Consider the following 13,859-nt stretch of genomic DNA (forward strand, 5'->3'; position numbering starts at 1 on the left):
GGTGTGGTGTTATTATTATTATTTGGCTGGGGGATTATTTGATTTTTTTTTTTTATTTTCCCCCTTGTGGCAAGAAATTTGGCTGCAAATTTAGCAAAAATATTGCTAGTAGTACAAGCAATTGATCACTGCTCGTCTAGGAAGTACCTTATCGTGCTCCATTTTTAATGAAGCTTGGGGCATCATCCAGTGTTTCTAACATTTATCATGTATGCAGTTGGCAAATGGGTGGGTTTAGTGGGGTCAATATGGATTATGCAATAAAAGAATATAATAAAATTTAAAATTTCATTGTGTAAATGTTTGCTTGGACAGTGAAATTTTGTTATCAACATCTCTAACCACTGCAATGATCACAACGCTTCTCATTTTACATATCAAATTTATTATGATTTTAAATATAAAAAGCAAATAAACAAGACTCAAAATTACTATAAAAAAATTCAACTTGCGCAAAAAATCATGAAATTGATTCTAAATGTTCATAAATGTAAAAACATTTTTAAAAAAAAAATTCAATTCCATTGCTTAGATAAAAAATAAAAAATTCTCTATGCAATAAAATCTTACTCTTATTTTACTGCGAAACGAAATTTGGAAAAATCTTTTTGTGAAAGTAAAATAGGACACAAACACTCCCTTTATCTGTTGTAAGAATTACGGAGACTATGGCCTTATTTGGTTTAACTTTTGAAACACAATTTTTGAAAAAAAATTTCAAAATTTTGTTTGGTTGGAAATTTTTTAAAAATTTTTTTCAAAATCATTCTCTCCTATACATCAATCAATCACTTTTTCTCTCCTCTCTCTCCTTCTCAATCATTTTTTCTCTCATACACATTTACTCAATTATAACAAAATATTAAATCATCCCAAACTTCCTTACTTCAAAACTATTTTCAAAATATACAACCAAATAAACTAAAAAAATTTCTAAATTCTTACTCTAATTTTTTTTTTGAAAATTTATTTCTCAAATCAAACCAAACACACCATATATGTCTTTGTGTGATATCCAAAGATTGCTACAAGAAAATTAACAGAGACAATGTCGAAAAATAAGGGACCACATTAACAATGACGATGGTGAGGGATAAGGATTACATGGGACATCTACATAATCTCTTTACCTCTTTTTCTCACTCAAAATCAATATAAATCTATGTAGATCTAAGAGGTAGTTTAAATGTTGATTTTGTGTCCATGTTGCAGCAGAAACCTTTTATGAAGACACCTATATATTAAAAACAGTTTACTTGTCGTTTTACCACTAAAAATTATATTGAGGGATTTGTTGTTAAAGTTACTACTATTTTTGTGGTTTTTATTATGCATTGATGACCTGTAAAACAGGTTAAGTAACCGGTAAATATATTAAAATAATAAATAATATTATATGACCACAAATATTCATAACACAATTCACTAAAATGTATAAGCACGAAAGAAAAAAAAGTATAACCTATAACTAAAATGAGTAACCTCTCCACAAAAAATCATATTGTTGTCACAAAAATACGTAATTTAACCACAAATTACATAACAAAAATTATAAAAATTATAAAATGTTGTAACGTAACCGCAATGTTATATATATAACGTCGCCCACAAAAGTGTGTAACTTAACTACAAATTGGTGTAGCGAAAAGCATAAAAATTTTGAGAACTACAAAAATGTAATAATCTATCTACAAAGTTACGCAACATCATTCACAAAAATGAATAATCTAACCACAAATTCGTGTAACGAAATCTATAAGACTTTTGGTAACCACAAAATGTCATAACCTAACTACGAACTTATGTAACATCAGCCATAAAAACGTGCAATCTAATCACAAATTGGCATAAAGAAAAGCATAAAAATTTTGAGAACCACAAAGTATTGTAACCTAACCACAAAATTACATAACTTTACCCACAAAAATGTGTAACCTAACCATAAATTGGCCTAACGAAAACTATAAAACTTTTGACAATCACAAAATATCGTAATGTAACCACAAAGTTACATAATGTTACCCACAAAAACACATAATTTAACCATAAATTGACATAACGAAAACTATAAAGTTTTTGGCAATCACAAAATGTCGTAACCTAACCACCTATGAAGCACGGATACGGATATGGACACAAACACGAGACATGGCAATTTCTAAAAAATGGGGACACAGACACGGCGGGAGACACGGCGAATTTTTTTTTTATTATATATTTTTATGTGTTATGTAGATTCATATTACATTCATCCTAAATCAAAATTAACAAACACTAACATAATAACATTAATTCAATAAATATAACCACTACATTTAAACAAATTAATAGATCATCCATTCACCAAAAAGTCGTAATAAACGACAACAAGAATTAAGACGAGCAGGGGAAAACATTCAACATCTAACAATATTCTTCACAAAAGTACTAAATAAGAGAGGCAAAAGAAGAAGAAGAAGAAGAAGAAGAAGGAAAAAAAAAAAAAAAAGTGAGCCCCACTGTGTCCCCTACAAAAAAATCATTAAATTAAAGGAACACGCCATCTGGCGTGTCCCATACGTGTCTGCATGTCAGACATCGCCACGACACCGATTTTAGAGTGTCCATGCTTCATAGCTAACTACAAAGATACATAACGTCACCGATTTTAGAGTGTCCATGCTTCATAGCTAACTACAAAGATACATAACGTCAGCCACAAAAATGCAGAACTTAGCTACATATTGACTTAACTAAAAGCATAAAAATTTTGAGAATAAAAAATTGTCATAAACTAACCACAAAGATACATAAAGTCACCCACTAAAACATGTCACCTAATCACAAATTGGCGTAATGAAAAGCATAAAATTTTTGAGAACCACAAAATGTCGTAACTAATCATAAAGTTGATTAATGTCACCCACAAACTTACTAACTTACTAACATCCTACTATTTGTATTTAATACTATCATTATACATATAATTATTATAAAATGCCGTTTTGATACTCCTTAATATACCACTACTAGGCACATATCTACACTGCTTATCTGTGCTTATTGTTTATCATTACCTATATTAATTATTGTTAATAGGCTTTTCCCAATTATTTTGTCCAGCACAATCTGTTTCATTTTTTTATTCTTGAAGGCCCCTTACATTTATGCATAGAGTCATATTTTGAAGGCTAGTTTTTATTTTGATGAAACTTAGATTAGAAACTGATTAAGTCAACAACAATTTTGGCAAAAATTTAAAAATAAATGGAAGAAAAGCTATTGGTTAATGGTTGCATGCAGTTGAAATGATGAGACCAGATATGTAAAGGCATGCACACATTTGGGAATGCTTCCCTTCATCAAAATTTAATGGACGGATGAACTTATTCTGAATGCTAAAAATAAAAAACAAAACTAATAATAAAAAGTTGGCAAAAAAATGTCATGACAAGATTTAGAAATCATTCAAAATAGAAAGTAGTTCGGATAAGTTTTTGTATTCCCAAATTTGAGAACAGATGCTGCAAATAAACTTTTGTTTTTCATTCTCAATTCCACTTGACATGACATAAACTAGGCAGATATGGAAGAGGTAGTGCACATTCTCCTAATGAGGAAATCATAACATCTACAATATAAGTAGATTGTTCGATGAAATTGATCACATAGTCCAATGAAGGCCTCAAATTTATATTGCCAGGGCTACAAATGGAAGAGCCCAAATCGTTTTGATGTACATACAAAAGAATAGGAATCAAAACCTGACACATTGATATCAAGAGGATGAACTTTAGAGCTTTCATTTCATCCTCAGAAGGTGATGAACTCACTCTTAGAGCCTTCTTATGGATTAGTTCCGATCTTAGACAGTTAGGAGCAAAAATTCAATAGAAGGCTGTATGTGCTCCAAAATGTGAAGGGGGTCAGGGTATAAAAGGCCCATAAAGACTAACTGTTTGTGGAGGATGCCTATACCAACCTACTCTTCATGGACATTGAGGAAAATCTTCAAATTTGGAGATTTGAGGTAGCAATTTATCAGATATATTATTGGAAATGGTCAGTCCACTTTGGTATGGAGTGATAATTGGCATCCTATGTGTTGATGAAAGTAGTATTTAATTTGGGGAGTTCCTTAAAGCTAAAAGTTTAAGAGACATAATCCATCAAGGTGCATGGAAGTGGCCAAGGCAAAGGGCCAGAAACATTCAAAAGATTATAGCTAATAAGCCCCAAGTCATTCTTCCGTATCACTACTAGACTTGATAATATTAAAGCAAACAAAGACGAGCAGGTATAAGACAACCTCTAACAAAGAAGAAAGAATATAAAAAGCGATCAAAGAAGCATCAAATATACTCATTTTACCATCATATAACCAATTGTATGTACTGTTGTAACAATCTTCTGTGTAAATAAAATAACTAGAAATAAAATCAAACAAAATAAATAAATAACATACTGGATTTATTTTGTCGAACCAAATAAAATTACAAGACCAAGTCGAGTGTGTGACACTCTGTCCTTAAGACAGATTCGCCCCGCTATGGTACTTACGGATGTGTGGCGTCTATCTCCCAGGATACAATGATCTTCACAAATTGTAGTAGTACTCCAAACAATTTGTTCGGCGAACCAAACCTGAGTTCTAACTCTCGGAAATATAATCTAAAAATGAAGAATAATGCAAATGTTGTAAATTCTGGACAGCAAATGCAAATGAAAAAGACTGAATTTTCGGATAGCAAATAGGAATACCAACACTCAATTTTTCCAGGGTCTAAAATGCTGGATATAAGGCTGTATATATAGGCACCCAAGAGTTGTTCCGAACAGGTGCAAAGCATTTGTTGAGAACAGGTGCAAACCCCTTTTCAAACATGTTCTGCCCATATCACATGGAACCGTTATTCCTTCCAAACAGTTTTGGAAAATAGCCGTTAGTGAAAGGAACACTAACAACCTGTTGAACAAAGTTTAAAAGTTCCCTTGCTACATTATTTATTTAGACTATTTGAAATAAGTAAATATATATATATATATATATATATATATATATATATATATATATATATATATATATATATATTAAACTAATGAAATAGCTTAATAAATAAAAGGAGAGGTACAAACTTTAGGAAACCAGTTAGGAACCCAAAATTTGAAATTAGAATTAAATTAAATTCCCACAATAATTTTTTATTGAAAAAATTCAAAAGAATTTTATCTAAAAAATTAATGTTAAACCCGAAAACGACGTCACCTTTCCATTCACTCATAAATGGTTTTGACGTTCCGTTTTCACCACTTCACCTCTTCGGACCCACCCCAAAAGACGTTTGGGGTCCACCCAAATTGGGTTAAAAAATATGCCTATGTAAAACCATTTTTTCCAACAATCCCCCACATGAATGGAATTTGACGGAGAGAAAATGCAACAACATGACCTAATCAGAGAGTACAGAAATTAGAAATATTCTGCAAAGGATAGGTAGCTTTTGGCTTTGAACCTTCCCTTGTGAGATACTATCGGATTTACTAGCTAACCAGTGAACATGATGTCTTGAACTGTTCAGCCGTTTGTGTAAACCAAGACAATAGAACTCACACAGTATACCTGAGACACAGTTTAGTTCTCACTATTGTGTTCATTTTGGCCCTGAACAACCTGGTCTTTCATGAGTGCTTTAAAGACTTGTAGCCCTTCACAAATCTTATAGGACCGGCCCAGTTCTCACTCACATAGGTGATTCTTATGAAAAGTATCCTGCCATACTCCACTAGGTTTACCTAGATATAAGAATCATTAAAAGTATTACTTAACCTAAATCGCTGCAGACATCACTTATTTCATCATAGAAATGGGTAGGAGTTGGACTCCACAGTGATCCTTCTGAGTCAATCACAACTCGGTTGTCCCTTTGAACCTAGATCTTGGGATCTCCAGTCAACTAGGTTGGGTTGCCGTTGTGATAACTCTTATTTAATAGGCTTAAGTCCCATTCCCCTCGATGAATTTTCAACTAACTCTCTTGCTAACCCTTTGGTTAGTGGATCCGCTATGTTGTCTTTAGACTTAACATATTCTATGGAAATAATTCCATTAGAGAGTAGTTGTCTTACAGTATTATGTCGACGACGAATATGTCGAGACTTACCGTTATACATATGACTCTGTGCTCTACCTATTGCTGATTGACTATCGCAATGTATGCATATAGCAGGCACCGGTTTTGGCCATATTGGAATATCTTCAAGGAAGTGGCGAAGCCATTCTGCCTCTTCCCCTGCTTTGTCTAAAGCTATGAATTCAGATTCCATAGTAGACCTAGCAATACAAGTCTGTTTGGAAGATTTCCAAGATACAGCCGCCCCACCAAGAGTAAAGACATACCCACTGGTGGACTTCGAGTCTCTAGTATCCGATATCCAATTTGCATCACAGTATCCTTCAAGTACTGCTGGATATCTAGTATAGTGAAGCCCAATGTTACGAGTAAATCGAAGATATCTTAGAACCCTTATCATTGCTTTCCAGTGTTCTACTCCCGGATTACTCGTATATCTACTTAATTTACTTACTGCATAAGCTATATCTGGGCGAGTGCAGTTCATCAAGTACATTAAGCTTCCAATAATTTGGGCATACTCTAATTGAGAAATACTTTCCTGTACATTTTTAGAAAGATACAAATTAACATCTACAGGTGTTCTAGCTAGATGATCATCATCTTTGCTGAATTTGTCAAGTATTTTCTCAATGTAATGAGATTGTGACAAAGCATATCCTTCTGATGTTTTGGTAATTTTCATACCAAGTATTACATCAGCAATGCCCATGTCCTTCATGTCAAAATGTTTATTCAACATTTTCTTGGTAGTTTTAATCATGTCATTATTACTACCAATGATGAGCATATCATCTACATAAAGACATACAATGACATAACCTTTATCTGTGTTTTTAATATAAACACATTTGTCACACTCATTAATTTTAAATCCATTTGACATCATTGCCTTGTCAAATTTCTCATGCCATTGCTTTGGCGCTTGTTTTAAACCATATAACGATTTAACCAATTTACACACTTTCTTTTCTTTCCCTGGAACAGAAAACCCTTCTGGTTGTTCCATGTAAATTTCTTCATTTAACTCACCATTTAAGAAAGCGGTTTTAACATCCATTTGATGAATTTCTAGATTGTATAGAGATGCAATGGCAATTAGCATTCTAATGGATGTGATTCTAGTAACCGGTGAGTATGTGTCAAAGTAATCTAGACCTTCTTTCTGTCTAAAACCTTTGACTACAAGTCTTGCCTTGTATTTATCTATTGATCCATCCGCTTTCAATTTTCTTTTGAAAATCCACTTGTACCCAAGAGGTTTACAACCTGGTGGCAAGTCCACTAATTCCCAAGTGTGATTTTGCAAGATGGATTCAACTTCACTGTTGACAGCTTCTTTCCATAAAGGAGCTTCAGGACTGGACATAGCCTCTTTAAAAGTTAAAGGCTCATTTTCTAACAAATATGTTAGAAAATCTGGACCAAAAGATTTTGAGGTTCTAGCACGTTTACTACGCCTAAGTTCCTCTTCCTCATTTTGATCTAACTCTTGTTCTTGATCATGTTCTTGATCCTGACTAGTAATAGCATCAAAAGATCTTTTCTTAGTACTAGTCTCTTGTCCAATCTTCTTTGGAAATACATGTTCAAAGAAAAATGCATTCCGAGATTCAATAATAGTATTTACATGCATTTCGGAATGTTCTGATTTATGAATCAAAAACCGATATGCACTACTATTCTTAGCATAACCAATGAAAATGCAATCAATGGTCTTAGGACCTATCTTAGTCTTTTTAGGACTAGGAATAGCCACTTTAGCCAAACACCCCCACACTTTTAAGTATTTGTAGGATGGTACTCTTCCATGCCACAATTCGTAAGGTGTTTGATTCACTTTCTTTCGGGGTACTTTATTTAAAATATAATTAGCAGAAAGTATTGCTTCCCCCCACAAGTTCTGAGGTAATCCAGAACTAATTAACATGGCATTCATCATTTCTTTTAAAGTCCTATTTTTCCTTTCAGCAATTCCATTTTGCTGAGGTGAGTAAGGAGCAGTGGTTTGATGAATTATTCCATGTTCTTTACAAAACTCACCAAAAGGTGATTCATATTCACCACCTCTATCACTTCTAAGTTTCTTGATATTCTTACCAAGTTGATTTTCAACTTCATTCTTATATTGAATGAAAGTTTCCAAAGCTTCATCCTTGGTTCGAATTAAATAAATATAACTATATCTAGTATAGTCATCTGTAAAAGTGATTACATACTTTTTTCCACCTCTGGTTTGAATTGATTTAAAATCACAAATGTCACTATGAATTAATTCAAGTGGTTCCGTACTTCTTTCAATTGAATGAAAAGGAGTTCTAGATAATTTTGCCTCAACACAAATTTCACATTTATGATTTGAATCAATGTCAAATTTAGGTAAACATTCCATATTAATTAATCTACGCAAAGATCCATAATTAACATGTCCTAGTCTACCATGCCATAAATTTGAAGACTCAAGCAAGTAAGAAGAAGATGTAGTATTATTAATAACTGAGGGTACAACGGTCATTACATTTAACTTGAAAAGGCCATCAGACATGTAACCTTTTCCTACATACATCCCATTCTTAGTAAGTACAAATTTATCACTTTCAAATACTAGCCTAAACCCATTCTTACTCAACAAAGATCCGGAAACAAGATTCTTGCGAATGTCCGGTACATGCAGCACATTGTTGAGAGTGAGTTCCTTTCCAGATGTCATCTTGAGTACAATCTTTCCTTGTCCTTCAACTTTGGAAGTTGAGGAGTTGCCCATAAAAAGTTGTTCACCATTATCTACTGTAGAATAAGATGTGAACATCTTTTTGTCGACACAGATATGGCGAGTAGCACCAGTGTCCACCCACCATTCTTTAGGATTTCCGACAAGATTTGCCTCGGAAACAACTGCAGAAAGATTGATGTCATCGACACCATTGGAAATATTGTCCACTTCAGTCATGTGGGCTTGAGCAGGCTTCTTGCTTGTTCTTCTTTTATTTTTGCCTTTGCTACGGCAATCTTTGGCCCGATGTCCCTCTTTGTCACAGATGTAACATTTGCCATTAAACTTGTACTTTTTATTATCCCCCCCTTTAGAGCCTTGTGATGAACTTTCTCCAGAAGACTTTCGTTTCTTGGTTTTTGAAGTATGTTCCACCACATTTGCCTTAGACTCCATAGGATGCTTACCAGCCCGCTTTTCTGAATTGCGGTTGTCCTCCTCAATCCTCAAACGCACAATTAACTCGTCCATAGAAATTTCTTTGCGCTTATGTTTGAGGTAGTTCTTGAATTCCTTCCAGCCTTTTGGTAATTTTTCAATTAAGGCTGCAACTTGAAAGGATTCACTGAGAGACATACCTTCTGCGTGAATGTCATGCAGAATGAGTTGGAAATCTTGAGCTTGGCTGATCACAGTTTTGGAATCAACCATTACAAAATCTAAGAATCTGCCAACCACAAATTTCTTTGAGCCGGCATCTTCCGTTTTGTACTTTTTCTCCAACGATTCCCAAAGTTCCTTTGCAGTCTTGATTGGACTGTAGACGTTGTATAATGTGTTGTCAAGTCCGTTCAAGACGTAATTTCGGCAAAGGAAATCGGCATGTTTCCAGGCATCAACCGCAGCAACCACTTGCCGGTCGGTTTCATCCTCTTTCAGGATAGGAGCATCTTCACGAAGAAAACGAGCCAGGTTCAGAGTTGTAAGATAGAACAACATTTTCTGTTGCCATCTTTTAAAGTCAGTTCCTAAGAACTTCTCTGGCTTTTCACCGTGATTTACCGGTACTGTTACAACAGGAGAGGGGGTTGGCGTCATTGCAGCCACCACAGTAGTACTTGTTTGGGCATTTGTTTCAGTAGCCATCAATTCTAATATATAAAACAAAATTATAATTAGAATTTACACTACACAGAAAATTAAACCAAATTCACAGAATTAAATTCCGTAAAAATAAAAGAAACAAGAATGTAACTTTTATTTTCCAATTAATTTGAAAATAAAATAAAATTTTATTTAAACAAATTAATTCCACAGAATATTAAATTCTGTAAAATAAAATAAATAAAAACTATAACTTTTATTTATCAATTAATTTGGAAAGAAAATAAAATTTTATTTAACCAAAATAATTCCACACAAGAAATTAAATTCTGTAAAAATAAAAGAAATAAAAACTATAACTTTTATTTTTCAATTAATTTGGAAATAAAATAAAATTTTATTTAACCAAATTAATTCCACACAGAAAATTAAATTTCTGTAACACTTCAATAATTAAAATACTGAAACAGAATTTTAATTAAAGAAAACTCAGAAAATAATTTCTAAAAACCAAATTAATTTCTGAAAAAATTCCACAAAAATATATTCTGAATTGTTAATGACACCAGTATCGTACTACTAGTTGTTGTCAAAGAAAAGAGACAGAATATTACTACTATCTGTCAAATAGCATATAATCACTATTTGTTTTTCCAACCAGAATATTATTTTGTAAATTCACAGAAAATAATTTTCTTCCGAAATTATTTACGAAGAATGAAAAAGGAAAACAAACGAAAAATTCTGTAAACAGAATAATTCGAATCTGTCTTAAGATTGTTGTAACAATCTTCTGTGTAAATAAAATAACTAGAAATAAAATCAAACAAAATAAATAAATAACATACTGGATTTATTTTGTCGAACCAAATAAAATTACAAGACCAAGTCGAGTGTGTGACACTCTGTCCTTAAGACAGATTCGCCCCGCTATGGTACTTACGGATGTGTGGCGTCTATCTCCCAGGATACAATGATCTTCACAAATTGTAGTAGTACTCCAAACAATTTGTTCGGCGAACCAAACCTGAGTTCTAACTCTCGGAAATATAATCTAAAAATGAAGAATAATGCAAATGTTGTAAATTCTGGACAGCAAATGCAAATGAAAAAGACTGAATTTTCGGATAGCAAATAGGAATACCAACACTCAATTTTTCCAGGGTCTAAAATGCTGGATATAAGGCTGTATATATAGGCACCCAAGAGTTGTTCCGAACAGGTGCAAAGCATTTGTTGAGAACAGGTGCAAACCCCTTTTCAAACATGTTCTGCCCATATCACATGGAACCGTTATTCCTTCCAAACAGTTTTGGAAAATAGCCGTTAGTGAAAGGAACACTAACAACCTGTTGAACAAAGTTTAAAAGTTCCCTTGCTACATTATTTATTTAGACTATTTGAAATAAGTAAATATATATATATATATATATATATATTAAACTAATGAAATAGCTTAATAAATAAAAGGAGAGGTACAAACTTTAGGAAACCAGTTAGGAACCCAAAATTTGAAATTAGAATTAAATTAAATTCCCACAATAATTTTTTATTGAAAAAATTCAAAAGAATTTTATCTAAAAAATTAATGTTAAACCCGAAAACGACGTCACCTTTCCATTCACTCATAAATGGTTTTGACGTTCCGTTTTCACCACTTCACCTCTTCGGACCCACCCCAAAAGACGTTTGGGGTCCACCCAAATTGGGTTAAAAAATATGCCTATGTAAAACCATTTTTTCCAACATGTACTACTAGAGTTACTAATAGTATGATAGATTTTAAAAAATATCGCAACTAACAATGCTCTTCAAGTTTCAGACACAACTAGAATTTTCTCAATCTTCTTGCAACACAGTGAAGAATTAACAAACATACAAAACAACAATGTGTAAGAATTAGCTGCATGCCAATTTGACTCCTTTTCGCACACTTTGTTCTCTCAAGTAGCAGCTGCAATAGTAAAACAGGACAAAAGAACACATGATTGTGAGTCAATACACTTGGAAAGAAAACATATGGTTAATGGCACTCGAGACTATAATTATTGAAAAAAAAGAAGAAGTGTTATTGATATAGTTGTTGATGATCCAAACCAATAAATAGGAAGAATGCCTTTTCCTTTTGAAGCATCTCACTGATAACATTTAGCAAGTTTGATAACATGAGATGATGAAGAAAACAAATTTTGATATCATTGTTTGGGCCAAACCATGTACTAGGCGGTTGGTGACTAAACTAAATTTAAGTAGCCTTCAAGAAAAAATAGGAACAACTTGCATAATTAAATAATTGAAGACAAACCTGTCAATGGTCATTGTATATCCAATGATCTCTAAATGAGTAGGAAGATGAATGATCATCAACAACAGAATCCTTATAGCTCGTTTCGGCAGGTTTGATCAGGGAGTACTGAGCCTCCCGAGCTCTTTCTCGGGCCATTTGAGCATTCACAATATCGCTTCTTTTTGTGAAATTGTGGCTGTCGAAGCAGCCTAGTGTTGTCGGAAGTTCATAGACGATTCCCTTGTGTTCAGCCTCCTTCACGAGTTTCCCGACCGCATCTTCTCCGATGCCATTGAGAAATATTAGCTTTCCGCGACAACCACGAGACCACATCTTCAGGAAGGCTGAGAAGCCATACTTGCTTTTGATCTGAATAGCAGGGGGCATATTATTAATAAGTAATCGAATAACAACAAGCATCTTTCGATTAATCAAAACCAACGTGCTTTGAATGCAACACAATTCAAATTCTTGTCTGGCAACTCTTTACTTATTTAATGGTCTTCTCTTGCCAAGAAATTTAGCAATAGGCTTGAATTTAAACCATCTGTTAGTCTGCATTCTTTTTCTCTGTATAATCTTACAAATACTTAATTCTTTTTCCAATTTCTCTAATACTCGAAATTTCAACAGAAAATGGGTAGCAGTATTGAAGAATATTGCGGTCTTCTCTGTGAAACGATTGATCTTTGTCATCTTCTCCTCCTCCGTGAAGACACGAACACTTATCAAGAAACCCTATTTTCATGATTATGTAAAAAATAGGGTTTAGGAACGGTAGAGTAGAGCTGTGATGATTTATCCATACAACAGATTCAAAGCTTGTATCCTTCGGGTGAGTGAAGGAATTGGGATGCTGCTGTGCAATGGGTCCATTTCGGAATTTATTTTGATAATCCGAACCGTTCACATTTTAAAATACATAAACTAGGATATATTTGTAAAAATCAAATTAATCGGATATCGTTTCTCTATTCATCCACTCACATTTGTATTCATTTTAATACTTTAAATCACAATTATTATTTATTTTTGTAGATACAAATGTGAGTGGATGAATGGATAAACGATATCCGATTAACTTGATTTTTTGCAAATATGTTCTACTTAATATATTCCAAAATGTGAATGGTTCGGATTATCAAAATGGACCCCGAAATGAGCCCATTTCGCTGTACAATAATTCTTGTTGCGCGAGCTACGCAGCAGCGTTCCCAATTCCCGGTGGAAGGAATTTTCAGCTAAATATAAACAGTATTTTTTGAATGGTTGAAAAGTTAATTTTGCCCTTGTGCTTTATAGCTTTTCTTTTTTAGATGCAAGACTATTTGATGGAAAACTAACTTTAAAATTTGTTGCTTACAGCATTTGAACGGTTAGAGATCTAATTTTTTTTTTTCTTCTTTCATTGCTTTGTTTTGGTCTGGAAATGACTTTTGTTTGAGTTTCAATCATAAAAAAGAATTATACTACATTAATATGAATCATGTTTTAATTTGATTGAGGGTCACAGAGTTGGCCCTAAGGTGAGGCGACCAAGGCGGTCGCCTCGGACTCCTAGGTTTGAACAAAATTTGGGGCTCCCAACTAGGGGAGTGTATCATGTTGTATTATTTCATAATTACTCCAATATTAGCTTAATTCA

The 13,859-nt window shown here is 33.4% G+C and overlaps 1 long non-coding RNA gene across 1 annotated transcript; it reads right to left on the bottom strand.

Moving 5' to 3' along the window:
• Positions 1-11,761: 11,761 nt before the first annotated feature.
• LOC145819820 (uncharacterized) lies at positions 11,762-12,351 on the bottom strand. The gene is made up of 2 exons (XR_014360593.1): positions 12,233-12,351; positions 11,762-11,881 (listed from the first exon to the last, which is right to left on the bottom strand). It is a non-coding gene; the product is annotated as an uncharacterized LOC145819820 (long non-coding RNA).
• Between the last annotated feature and the right edge of the window lie 1,508 nt (positions 12,352-13,859).

This window comes from Camellia sinensis, chromosome 2 (assembly GCF_055761805.1).
Source record: "Camellia sinensis isolate YWXY chromosome 2, ASM5576180v1, whole genome shotgun sequence".
NCBI lineage: Eukaryota > Viridiplantae > Streptophyta > Magnoliopsida > Ericales > Theaceae > Camellia > Camellia sinensis.